The 11,679-nt window shown below is 44.0% G+C and overlaps 1 protein-coding gene across 8 annotated transcripts in view; it reads right to left on the bottom strand.

Moving 5' to 3' along the window:
• The window catches only part of MAPK9 (mitogen-activated protein kinase 9), a 49,203-nt gene extending 38,832 nt beyond the window's left edge, over positions 1 to 10,371 (bottom strand). For 2 of the 8 annotated variants that reach the window (XM_042454669.1, XM_042454671.1), the window contains exon 1: positions 10,133 to 10,369. The gene's annotated coding sequence lies outside the window, so the exon portion shown is untranslated. Of the gene's footprint in view, positions 1 to 3,498; positions 3,519 to 9,233; positions 9,289 to 10,132 lie in introns of those variants that run through there. The other 6 variants (XM_042454665.1, XM_042454673.1, XM_042454667.1 and 3 more) reach the window with 5 other exon arrangements.
• Between the last annotated feature and the right edge of the window lie 1,308 nt (positions 10,372 to 11,679).

Genomic DNA, 11,679 nt, shown 5'->3' with positions numbered 1-11,679 from the left:
CTAGGCTTGCATTTTCTGATTTGGGGGTTTTGGCCTATGGGTTTGTGTTCTGGGGTGCTTTGGCCATGGCTGTGATGATTTGAGAGTGTGGGGTGTGAGTTTTGCATGTTTGGGCCAGAGAGTGTGACCATGGGGGTGGGGGGGGTTTCCAATTGTGGCTTTTGCTCAGTGCCTGTGCCTTTTGTCCTTTTTAGGCTTGAGCTATGGCTCCCAAGAAAGCCACAGATAAAAGCGGCGGTGAGAAAAAGAAGAGGGCTCCCTTGTCCTTGGAGGACAAGAAGGAAATCATCGCCAAGCACGAGAGGGGCGTGCGCTTGGTGGACATTGCCAAGGAGTATGGACGAAACCCTTCGACGATTGGCACTGTCCTCAAGCAGAAGGAGGCCATCAGAGCTGTTGTGGCTCCAGCGAAAGGCGTGACAACGATTGCCAAGCAGAGGACACCAAAGCACGAGGAGATGGAGCGCCTGCTGCTCCTCTGGATTAAGGAAAAGGAGCGAGTCGGGGACACTGTGACCACCTCGGTCATCTGTGAGAAGGCCACCACCATTTTCGAAGACCGGGCCAGCAAGGAGGCAGGCGAAGGAACTTCTTCGCAGGAGGAGCCAGCCACCCCGGAATTCAAAGCATCACGTGGCTGGTTCGAAAGGTTCAGGAGGAGGACCGGGATCCACTCTGTCGTCCGTCACGGCGAGGCATCCAGCGCAGACCACCAGGCCGCTGAAGCATTTGTCGTCGAGTTCAAGGCCATGGTGGAGGAGGAAGGCTACGTCCCGCAGCAAGTGTTCAATTGCGACGAGACGGGCCTCTTCTGGAAGAAGATGCCTCGCCGCACCTACATCACCCAGGAGGAGAGGAGATTGCCAGGCCACAAGCCTATGAAGGACCGCTTCACACTTGCGTTGTGTGCGAATGCCAGCGGGGACTGTAAGGTCAAGCCCCTGTTGGTGTACCACTCCGAAAATCCAAGGGCCTTCAAGGCACACAACATTCAGAAGGACAGGTTGCCAGTGATGTGGCGTTCCAATGGCCGCGCATGGGTCACACGCCTCATTTTCGTGGAGTGGATCAACAGTGTCTTCGCCCCGACTGTGAAGCGGTACCTGGAGGAAGAGGATTTGCCCTTGAAGTGCCTCCTCCTCTTGGACAATGCTCCTGCGCACCCGCCTGGCCTGGAAAAGGACATCCTTGCAGAGTTCTCCTTCATCAAGGTCCAGTTTCTGCCGCCCAACACGACCTCCCTCTTGCAACCCATGGACCAGCAGGTGATTGCCAACTTCAAGAAGATCTACACCAAGCACCTGTTCAAGCGTTGTTTTGATGTTACGGAGAGCACACAGCTGACCCTTCGAGAGTTCTGGAAGCAGCATTTTGATATCGTCGTGTGCTTGAAGATGGTGGACTTGGCCTGGCAGGAGATCACCAGGCGCAACCTGATTGCTGCGTGGAGGAAGCTGTGGCCTGATGCTTCTTCCTTGGAAGGGTCACAGACCGAGGGTGCTGAGCCAGGTGAAGAAGAAGAGGTGCATGAGATTGTCTCCATCGCAAGGTCCCTGGGACTTGACGTGGACAACGAGGACGTGGAGGAACTCATCGAGGAGCACAACGAGGACCTGACAACAGAGGACCTGAAGGCCTTGGCAGCCATGCAACACTCGGCCGTGGATGAGGACGTGCTCCATTTCGACAGGGGCCAGGAGGAGGAGGCTGCGGGGGCATTTCTGCCAACGGCAGAAATTAAAGACATTTTGCGGCAATTCCACAATGTGTCTTCATATGTGGAGAAGCACCACCCTGAGAAGGTGCTCACCAGCCATGCCATTGAACATTTTGATAATGTCTGCCTTAGCCATTTTAAGAACCTGCTTAAGGGCCGGCAAAAGCAGACATCCTTGGACCAGTTCTTCACTAGAGAGGGAGAACCGTCATCCAAGAAGGCAAAAGGTGACCCTTAAAAAAAGGTGACCCTTAAAAAAAACACCAAATTTTAAAAAAAAAATCTTTGTTAAATTGGTTGCATTGGCTGAATTGGTGAAATTGGTTGAATTGGCTAAATTGGCTGAATTGGTGAAATTGGTTGATTTGGCTAAATTGGCTGAATTGGTGAAATTGGTTGAATTGGTTTAAATCTGGCTTTTTTGGCTGCCCCTCTCCTCCTCCTCCTGCCTCACTCTGAGATGCCAGGACCAGATGCCAAGACCAGCAAAGATAAGTCAAAAACATTTTTTTTCTTTATCCTTTAGAAACTTTAGAATGGACCTGCCAGTCATTGTTAAGCTCTTTAGTGCCTCAGGCAACTTGTATTGTAGGGTACTTAGCTTAATAGGCCTCTATTGTACCTTTGTTTTGACTTGCAGGTTCAGTCTGAGGTCATAGAACGCATTAGTTATTTTCAATGGAAAATGTGTTTCGGGTTACGAAATTTTCGGGTTACGAAAGGAATAGCGGAACGAATTAATTTCGTAACCCGAGGTAGCAGTGTATATAAAGTATGAATTTATAATTAAAATCTCTAAATAGATCCCTCTGTATTTATTAGCAGCTACCAGTGAAATACTGTTTTTAATCTTATCATTAACTATAAAGAAAAAAACACTTGTTTTTAGAAAGCAAGTGTGATGATTAAATACTGATTAATGCAATTTATTTTGACAAAGTGATTTCAAAGTATAAAGTTTTCTTCAGAAGGAAAAAAATATTTTTGCTAGCAAGTGCCATTGGCAAAGATTTTCTGATATAGCATTATCAAGAATGATCTCAAGTTTTCTAACTTCTTACAGTTAAATGCAATGTTTTAAAACTACATAGAGTGTTGCAATTATGGACTACAATTTAAGACATGTCCACTGTTTCCACACCATCAATTATGTTCTGCTGTTAGCACTCGAGCAGCCTCCAAAGCAAGTGCAATACAGATGAGGTACAGCTCTTGCTCCAAGTTTAATATTGGGGCCATGAAGCATAATCTACCCTTTGTACCTCAAAAGTATATTGAATTGTGGAGACAACAATGCATCCTTCAGCTTCAAGCTCAGGAGGAAGGCTGAGGCTTGCCACTCTTGTCAAAAGTGAGAAGAACATTCATTCAATCAAGACTATTGTACACTGCAGGAGTACGGTATATTGAAATCTGTGGATGCTGAAGCCCCATTATACACAGTGGTGTAGTAAAATGGTGTCCCTTATATAAAATGGCAAAATCAAGGTTTGCTTTCCGGAATTATCCATGAATACAGAGAGTTGACAGTATACTGAGACACTTAAAAGGGCAATTCAAGCTGTTACTAGATCAATGTTAGCACAAGCAAACTATAACCTTCTCTAACAGAATGATGTTTTGTACACATAACCTGAAATACCTAGCATTAGACACTATAGAATTCAAACCAAAGCATACTGCTTAGAACTCCAGAGTAGCTTTGTAGCTAAGTGAAAACAGATAAAAATTATGTGACCTTCACACTATCTGCCTCAACCACATTATTAGCCTATTCTCACCTTCACAATCTGAATGACCAATGCAGAACCTCATATAGATTCAGCATTACAGTGGATCCTTGTTATACGCTGGGGTTTGGTTCCAAGATCCACCGTGTATAACAAAATCCGTGTATGCTCAAGTCCCATTAAGTATAATGACGTAGCAAAATGGTGTCCCTAATAAAAAAATGGAACATCAAGGTAAATTTATACTTTTTTGGAACATTTTCAAACCGTGTATGCTTAAATCCGTGTATAAAAAATCCGTGTATAAGAAGGGCCGACTGTACTATATTTCGTCCAATATATTTCAGGTGGGCTATCAGTGATTTATTTAACAGCAACTTCTTCCATTCATTTGTTCCATACTTTAACACAGTGTTTCTCAGACTATGTGACATGGAGGAGGAGCATTTTTGTTTTTGCCAATGTGCCAGGTAGCAGTACCATATTTGCCCCCATTGGATCCAACGGTTTATTTCTTTCCTAGAAATCTGTCAATGACCTACAGCCAACAGTTCACAGACTGACACCCGTCCACAGAACACTAGTTTGAACAGCACTGCTTTAACACAAACACGTGTCTGTGAAATTAAAGCAGAATCATATAATCATATTGTTGGAAGAATCACTAAGGACAATCAATTCAACCCCCTGCCATGCAGGAACACAGAACCAAAGCACTCCTGTGACAGATGGCCATCCAGCCTCTTCTTAAAAACCTCCAAAGGGTTAATGTTGGAAATGGCTGAATTAGACAAATTGATATATTTAATAAAATATGAAAGTCTAAGAAGATTTGTAGAAATTTGGGATCTGGTGATGAAATATTTATGTAACAAATGGGGAATTATATCAGTTATTGGTTTTAGAGATTAATGGGATTGAATGCATTACTGGTATTTTTGGAAAAAAGAGGTTTAGTCAAACAATAAAAGGCTGAATATTAGAAGAAAAGGACAGAATGAAAAATATATTATTACATCATGCATATTTAAATTTGGAAGAACTGAAGGAATAAAATGTTTGAAAAAATTGAGGGGAAATCACCTTCAAAATGAAGGTTGATTTACCTAATATAATATTTCTCTCAATTTTCAGTCAAAGTTTAAAAATGTTTATTCTTGAATAATGTTATGTTTTATGTTGCAATAATTTTTTATTAAATAATTATAATAAAAAACCTCCAAAGGGGACTCCACCACACTTTGAGCCAGTGCATCCCACTACCAAGCAGCTCTTATGGTCAGGAACTGTACAATTACTTTGACAATTGGGGAGAGGACTTGTCCTTACTCACAAATTAACAATTTGTTAGCTGCTCTGAGACCCTTTGAGGCTGAAGAGCAGGGTAGAAATAATCTACATAAATACATGAATAATCAGGTGCATGGCCACTAATAAGGACCACGCACAGATACTTCTACTGCAAATTTACAGAACCATTATTTTTTCCCCAGAGTTCAACCATGCAAGAGTTCTTCAAAATACTGTTAACTACTATAAAATTATGTTGTCTGCTTTTAACCTCCTACATTCTCCCTTTAGATAAACTGAACCTGAATCCATTTTCCATTTAGATCATGGTCAACAGGCAACTGTTCTAAAAGGGGCTGACATAAAGAAAGAACTGGATCTCTGACCAAAGAGATATGGGCCAAAATATAATTTGAGGCATTGATCTTTAGCCTTCAGAAAGTCATTATGGGACTAATGAATGGCACATACAAAAATCACTACACAATTGTAGTTAATGCTTTAAACTTCAGCAATAATTAGGTTACTTTGGTAGTGTTTGTATATGTAAAGAGTAATCTGCTGTTTTTCCTCTGGGTTTTTCTCTGGCTAAGGAAAAAAAACAGCAGTTACTCTGTACACCACTGAGAAAAAGACGACTGAAGATATTTGCACACCAGAGCAGATGGCAGTTACACACTATTCCTGAACTGTTCATACTATGTCTCTCAAACAACCCAGGAGAAACAGCAATAAACCACCACAGAGTCTTCCAGTAGCGATTTAACTCCAGACTCCAGCTGGTCAAGCATGAATCATACAGTGATTGGAGCACATCCAGGTATGAACCAGCAGTAAAGTGCCACTGCAAATGCACCAAATAACATCCTGTGTCACAAAACTGGTTGTGAATATGAAAGAATGTAAAACGCTTGGTCGTCTGATGTTCCATGATATTTAATGAAAATCTTCAAATTTTAAAAAAAAACAAAAGATTAACTAACACAGATTATTTCTTCACTGAAATGTAGAAGTGACATCTGCTTTAAAATATTGTAATACTGTCTAAAACAAGATATGTATTTCCATGTCTATAGAACTGCACAAACAGAAACAGCATGGCTATTCACTATATATAAATTAGCAGTTCCTTAGACTATGGTGTTGCATGCACCTGTATACATATACACTTGCCCCTCCATTTTCACAGGGGATATGTTCCAGACACACACACCCACGCGAAAACAGAAAATCAGCAATATGCAAGCCCTATTGGCATGAATGGTGGCATGAGCCTGTGAGCACACACCCCATTTTGTACACCACTGTTTGCTGCTCATGAACAGGCAAGGGATGGAGATTCCAAGTCTGAAAAAACAGAGGGGTGACTGTACTGAGAAGCAACACCCAACTTCCTCATGTGTGCTCAAACCATAATATACAAGTGAGATTGTCAGATTACCAAATAATATTAACTGCCCTAAGGCCTCATGTTATTGTTCTTCCTACATGAGAAAAGCATACTATCCACATGCAAAAATAAGTCTTTTTGAGGTCAGCAGGAATACTGAGAGAATCTGTGCAGGCCTGCATTGCATGGCCATAGATGTCAACAGGATTTGTTTCAGAAAAGTTACAGAGGTGCAGCTCCAGAATGTCAGCTACTACTTCTCTTATCCAAAAGAAAATGTATCGGATTTGGATTTGAGTGTCTAGGCCAGAGCAAACGGGTGCAAAAGAGAGACCTGAGTCTGCTCTGGCCAGAAGCGGGTCCAAACCCCACTGACTGCACAGCCCACTCCCAAGGTGGGCCGTGATCACAGGGGCCAACAAGAGTCAGATTATCTGAGTTTATTTTTGCTCCGTGGCTTCAGTGTGGCTTCCAGCTGCTTTATGCCTGTCTATTTCACCCCTCTGTTAAAAGCCATACATTTATTGAATAATCTCACAGTCAACTATCCCAGAATCACTTCCTTGCTGTATAAAATAATTACTAACTTTCTCAACAGTGAATATAAGTTCAATAAAGTTTTCAATGTACTCAACAAATATAGAAAGAAATTGATAAACAGTAATAAAAGGTAAGAAAATAAACATGACTGGAGAACTCTATAGGTAAGAACAAAAATAGATGGCTCTTAAGAAAATTAACTGCCCTAACAAGTGTCCTACAAACTAGTTGACAAGTTTTTGGTTAGTATTCCTAATTATTTCATACATGTTTTCATGTCTGAAATGAAAAATCAATACAACAAGTAGACTTATCTTTTAAAATAGCATCTGTATCTGATGACAAGATCTAACACAACTCACACCCAACAATCTGATGCACTGACAGTAAACCATACTGATTTAAAAGCACAACCATCCCATGACAGTATGGGCATGTCTCTAGCACCAACATCCCAATAAAAATAGTGCAGTATATTGTGGCTGATTTGAGATGGTTACTTAAAATAAAGCTTATCCAGCATTCCTATGTATATTTCCTTGAAAGTAAAACCCATTAAAATCAATGGATACAACTGTATATATACTCATGTATAAGTCTAGAAATTTAGGTCAAAAAATTGACTCAAAAACTGACTTATCCATAGGTCAGTGTAAGTACTGTATCTTAACTCTTATTTAAAAAAAACAACTATCCCCTGGTGAAAGGCAAGAGTATAATCTGTCCTGGAAGCACCGATCCCATCTACTCTCTCATCCATCCAGTCTGAGGAGTGAGCACAAAGAGCTATGTCTGCTGGAATTTTGTAAGTTCTTTGACATTGTTTTACTTTGCTTCATCCTTTAGATCCTTTGCTATATGCCCCTAAGTTTTACCCTCAACTTATTGAGGGGTCATTTCAAAATCCATAATTGAGTATATATGGTACTTTCAAATGAACAGGTGTAGGCCTGAGCTGTTACTCCTCATCTCATAAACTATCTCATGGTATAGATTAGGGTGGGAATCCTGGTGTCCTTCATATGTTGTTGGATCATAGGTACCATCAAGTCCTACCCAGTGTAGCCAATACTGGGGATTGCTCTTCAGCATCTGGAGATCTATATGATTCTATTACCAGAATAGAGTTGTATTCTGATAATGAAATGGCATTTCACTGATGGTGAAGATGAAATGAGAATTATATCTATTTGTATCCTGCTTTTTCTTAAGAATTGGGACTCAAAGCAGCTCACAATTTAAAAGAACAATAGAACTAAAAACATGCAGAAGGTGAATCTTAAAATATAATGAAACTATTTACAGTATTAAAACAATTCAGCTGTATGTTAAAAGAACAAAATGCAATTACAAAACAAAAAGCTCTTTAAAACAGTTCTGCTAAAACCATATAGCATCACTGCCCCATTTTAAAAAAAAGTTTCTGTTTTAAAAGCCCATCTAAATAAAAATGTTTTAGTCTGCCAGCGGAAGGCCATCAAGGAGAGGGCCATTCTGGTCTTCCTGGAAAGACAGATCCAGAATCTAAGGGCAGCTACCAAGAAGGCCTTCTCTCTGCTTGCAAAGCTGGTGGGACAGAGAGAAGAGCCTCTCCTGAAGATCTCAGAGCCCGGGCCGGCTCATATAGGGAGATATGGTCTGCCAAATAGCCTGGACCTAAGCCATATAGGGGTTTAAAGGTCATAACCAGCACTTTGAATTGTGCCCAGAAACAAACAGTGGAGTGGCCATTGGAGCTGTTTCAACAGGGGCATTGTGTGGTCTCTGTAACCTGCCTCAGTTAACGGTCTGGCATTGCAAGATGTTCACTTGAGCACCAGGCCCCAGATGAGCATCCTTGAAGGAGGTGGTTGTGAGAGGCAGGATAAAAATGGCCCAGGACAGCTTGATTTCTCCTAGTCCAAGGAGGAGACCTTGTGCATTATATGGTCTAACCCTCCAATAAGGGTCCAAAACCCCACGTGTCTGGGCCAGAGTTACATTCCAAACCTCTCCCCCCTCACCCTCTGAAATTGCAAGAGACAGAGGATTATGTGGTACCTGAGGAGGGGAAGGAGAAGCGGGGACACAGACAGACAGACAGATTGTATGTTGTTTGTTGTTGTTAACTGCCCTGGAGTCAATCTCAACCCATGGTGACTGTATGGATGAGACATCTCCAAAATCCCCGTCCCCTACCTCTCTGCTCAGGTCCTGCAGATTCAGGCCCGTGGCCTCCCTAATTTGGCCTGTCCAACTGGCATGTGGCCTTCCTCTCTTTGTACTGCCCCTTGCCTTCCCCAACATTATAGTCTTTCTGACTGAGTCATGCCTTCTCATGATGTGGCCAAAGTACGACAGCCACAATTTAGCCATCTTGGCTTCCTAGGAGAGTTCAGGACAGGTTGAGCAGATGTCCCAACCGCAAAGGAGGACAACCGCAACGTAGGATGCTCATGAAAAACGTAGAGCATTACAACATTTAAAGGCTAAAAACACTCCTATAAATGTAAATCCCTGATTCTTAGTCCAGCTCAAACCGGAAGACATTTCTGAATTCCTCCAGGACAGAAGGCTTAAAATGTACCTCTGAAATGAAGCTCTGGTCGCCCTGAAGACAAGCCACTGCAAAATGTAGATACCTGCAAGAAAAACGGAGGACGTGGCCAAGAAAACCACCACAACAACTATAAATGCAGGCTTCTTAGTCGTGCTCAAAATGGAAGGTGTTTTGGAAGCCCTCCTGGATGAGAAGGCCTGGACTGAGGTCCTGGGGGAAAGGAGCAGGGCCCCCGGTCACCCAGAGCCTCCTTCCTGCCCAGGAGGAATGTCCTCCAAATGCCCTCCATTGTGGCCATGACTCAGGCCCAAGACACACACCGCAGAAACAATCCAGCTTGAGACCGCTTTCACTGCCCTCTGGGCTCAAAATGCCGGGGATTCTGGGAGCTGTAGTTTATCCCCCCCCCCCCCCCCCAGTCATTTTGTTTATCACCATTATTCCATTATTTCCTACTACATCCTCCTTCGGTTCCCGGGCATCGGAATGAGGCTACACCTCTCGTCCTGTCTCCTTCCCCCTTTCAAATTCCGTTTTCCACATTCCCCCTTTGGCCGCCCTTGCACTGACAACACCAAGCATCGGAATGCGGTTCCTCCTCTGCAGCAGCACAGCGCCTTCTCCCATCTGGGGAGCTGCAGCTCGTCGTGGCACCAGGGACCTGCTCTCTGACAGAGCAGAACTACAGCTCCCAGGATCCCCCGGCGTTTTGTGCCAGGGGCAGTCAAAGCGGCCTCCAACCGGGTGAGTCCTGCAGTGTGTGGGGCTTGCATGTATACATTACACACGGGGCTCTGTTTTTATGCGTTCTGATGCTGCCGTCCTCCATCTTTCTCCTCGGGGGCTCCTCCTTCGGGAGCCCCGCTCTGCGCTAGGTCTCCCTCCACCCGTCCCCCGGCGTCCGTTACTCCCACCATCGGCCTCACCTCCTCCTCCTCCTCCTCCTTTGAATCCCGGCCGCGGGCGAGGCGCTCCTTCTGGGCCTCAGACGCTCTCGCTCTCGCTCTCCCCTTCTAGCCGCAAATGGCCTCCCTGACGCTCCCTCACAGGCCGCAACCAGGCCCCTGACGGACACCCGCGGGAACCAATCAGCGCTCGGCTCCGTCCGGATTCGGCCAACCAGCATTCGCAAAGGCGGGTCTTCTTAACGACCACTATATGAATAAGGGAGGGGGCGTTGTTGACGTAACGTGACGTCACCTGCCTGAGAGGAATGGCTAGAGAGAGCCTTCTTTGACCCTCTCCTCTGCGGAGCAGGGCTTGTTAAACTGTCACCTCGGGAAGGAAGTGACGTAATCACTCCTTATCAGGCTCCCCCCTGGTTTGGCTGCCTCCACACACACACTGCAGATATAATCCACTTTGACACGGCTTTAACTGCCCTGGGAATTGTAGTTTATTGTAGTATCGGAGCTCTGTCTGACAGAGAAAGGCTCAATGCCTCACGGAACTACAGTTCCCATGATCCCCTAGCTTTGAGCCCTGGCACAGTTAAAGCGGCTTCAGGCTGGATTGTTCCCGCAAACTGGATGTAACCTTTAATGCCCCCCCTCAAGTCGAAAATACAGAGCGGAAATAATAATCCAGTCTGAGGCCGTTTTAACTGCCCCTCAGGGCTCAGGGAATCCTGGGAACTGTAGTTCATTGTGGCACCAGTGTCTCACTGAACTACAGCCTTGAGCCCTGGCAGTTAAAGCAGCCTCAGGCTGGATTAGCAATAGCAATAGCAGCTTCATTTATATAGCATTTCACCCCCCTCTCTCTAATACTATGGAATTCTGGGAATTGTAGGATTTCTTTTTTAGACGGCTGGCCTGTCAGAATGCTCTGGTGCCACAACAAACTATGATTCCCAGAATTCCATAGTATTGAGCTATGGCCGTTAAAGTGGTGTCAAAACTGGATTATTTCTGCAGTGCAGATAAGGCCTTGTAAAAACTATTTTAACTGATGCCATTTAGGCCGCACATGTGCTGCAAAAGTAAGCCAGTTTGGTCCCATTTTAACCGCCATGGAATTCTGGGAATTGTAGCTTGTTATGACACTAGAGTGCTCTCACAGAGAAGGGTAAATATCTCACAAAGCTACAAATCCCAGAATTCCATAGCATTGAGCCACAGCAGTTGAAATGGTGTCAAATTGGATTATTCCTGCAGTGTGGGGGCAGCCGTTGTCCCAGTGATTTTAGTGACCCTGCTCCAAGCATGACCCTGCCCCACACTGCAGAATTAAAGCAGTCGGACACCAGCTTAACTTCCATGACTCTAACCTACAGAATCCTGGAATTCGTAGTTTGGTGAGGCACCACCCTCACAGATCAGGCTGAATATGTCACAAAACTACAAATCCCAGGATGGAGCCATGATTGTTAAGGTGATATCAAACTGCTTTAGTTCTGTAGTGTGGATATACCCTTAATAAGTCTTAGTTCAGTCCTGGCCAGTGTCAACATATAAATCAAATTGTAATCCTA

Source organism: Sceloporus undulatus, chromosome 2 (genome assembly GCF_019175285.1).
Source record: "Sceloporus undulatus isolate JIND9_A2432 ecotype Alabama chromosome 2, SceUnd_v1.1, whole genome shotgun sequence".
Classification (NCBI taxonomy): domain Eukaryota; kingdom Metazoa; phylum Chordata; class Lepidosauria; order Squamata; family Phrynosomatidae; genus Sceloporus; species Sceloporus undulatus.
This window is presented reverse-complemented; position numbering and strand designations above follow the sequence as displayed.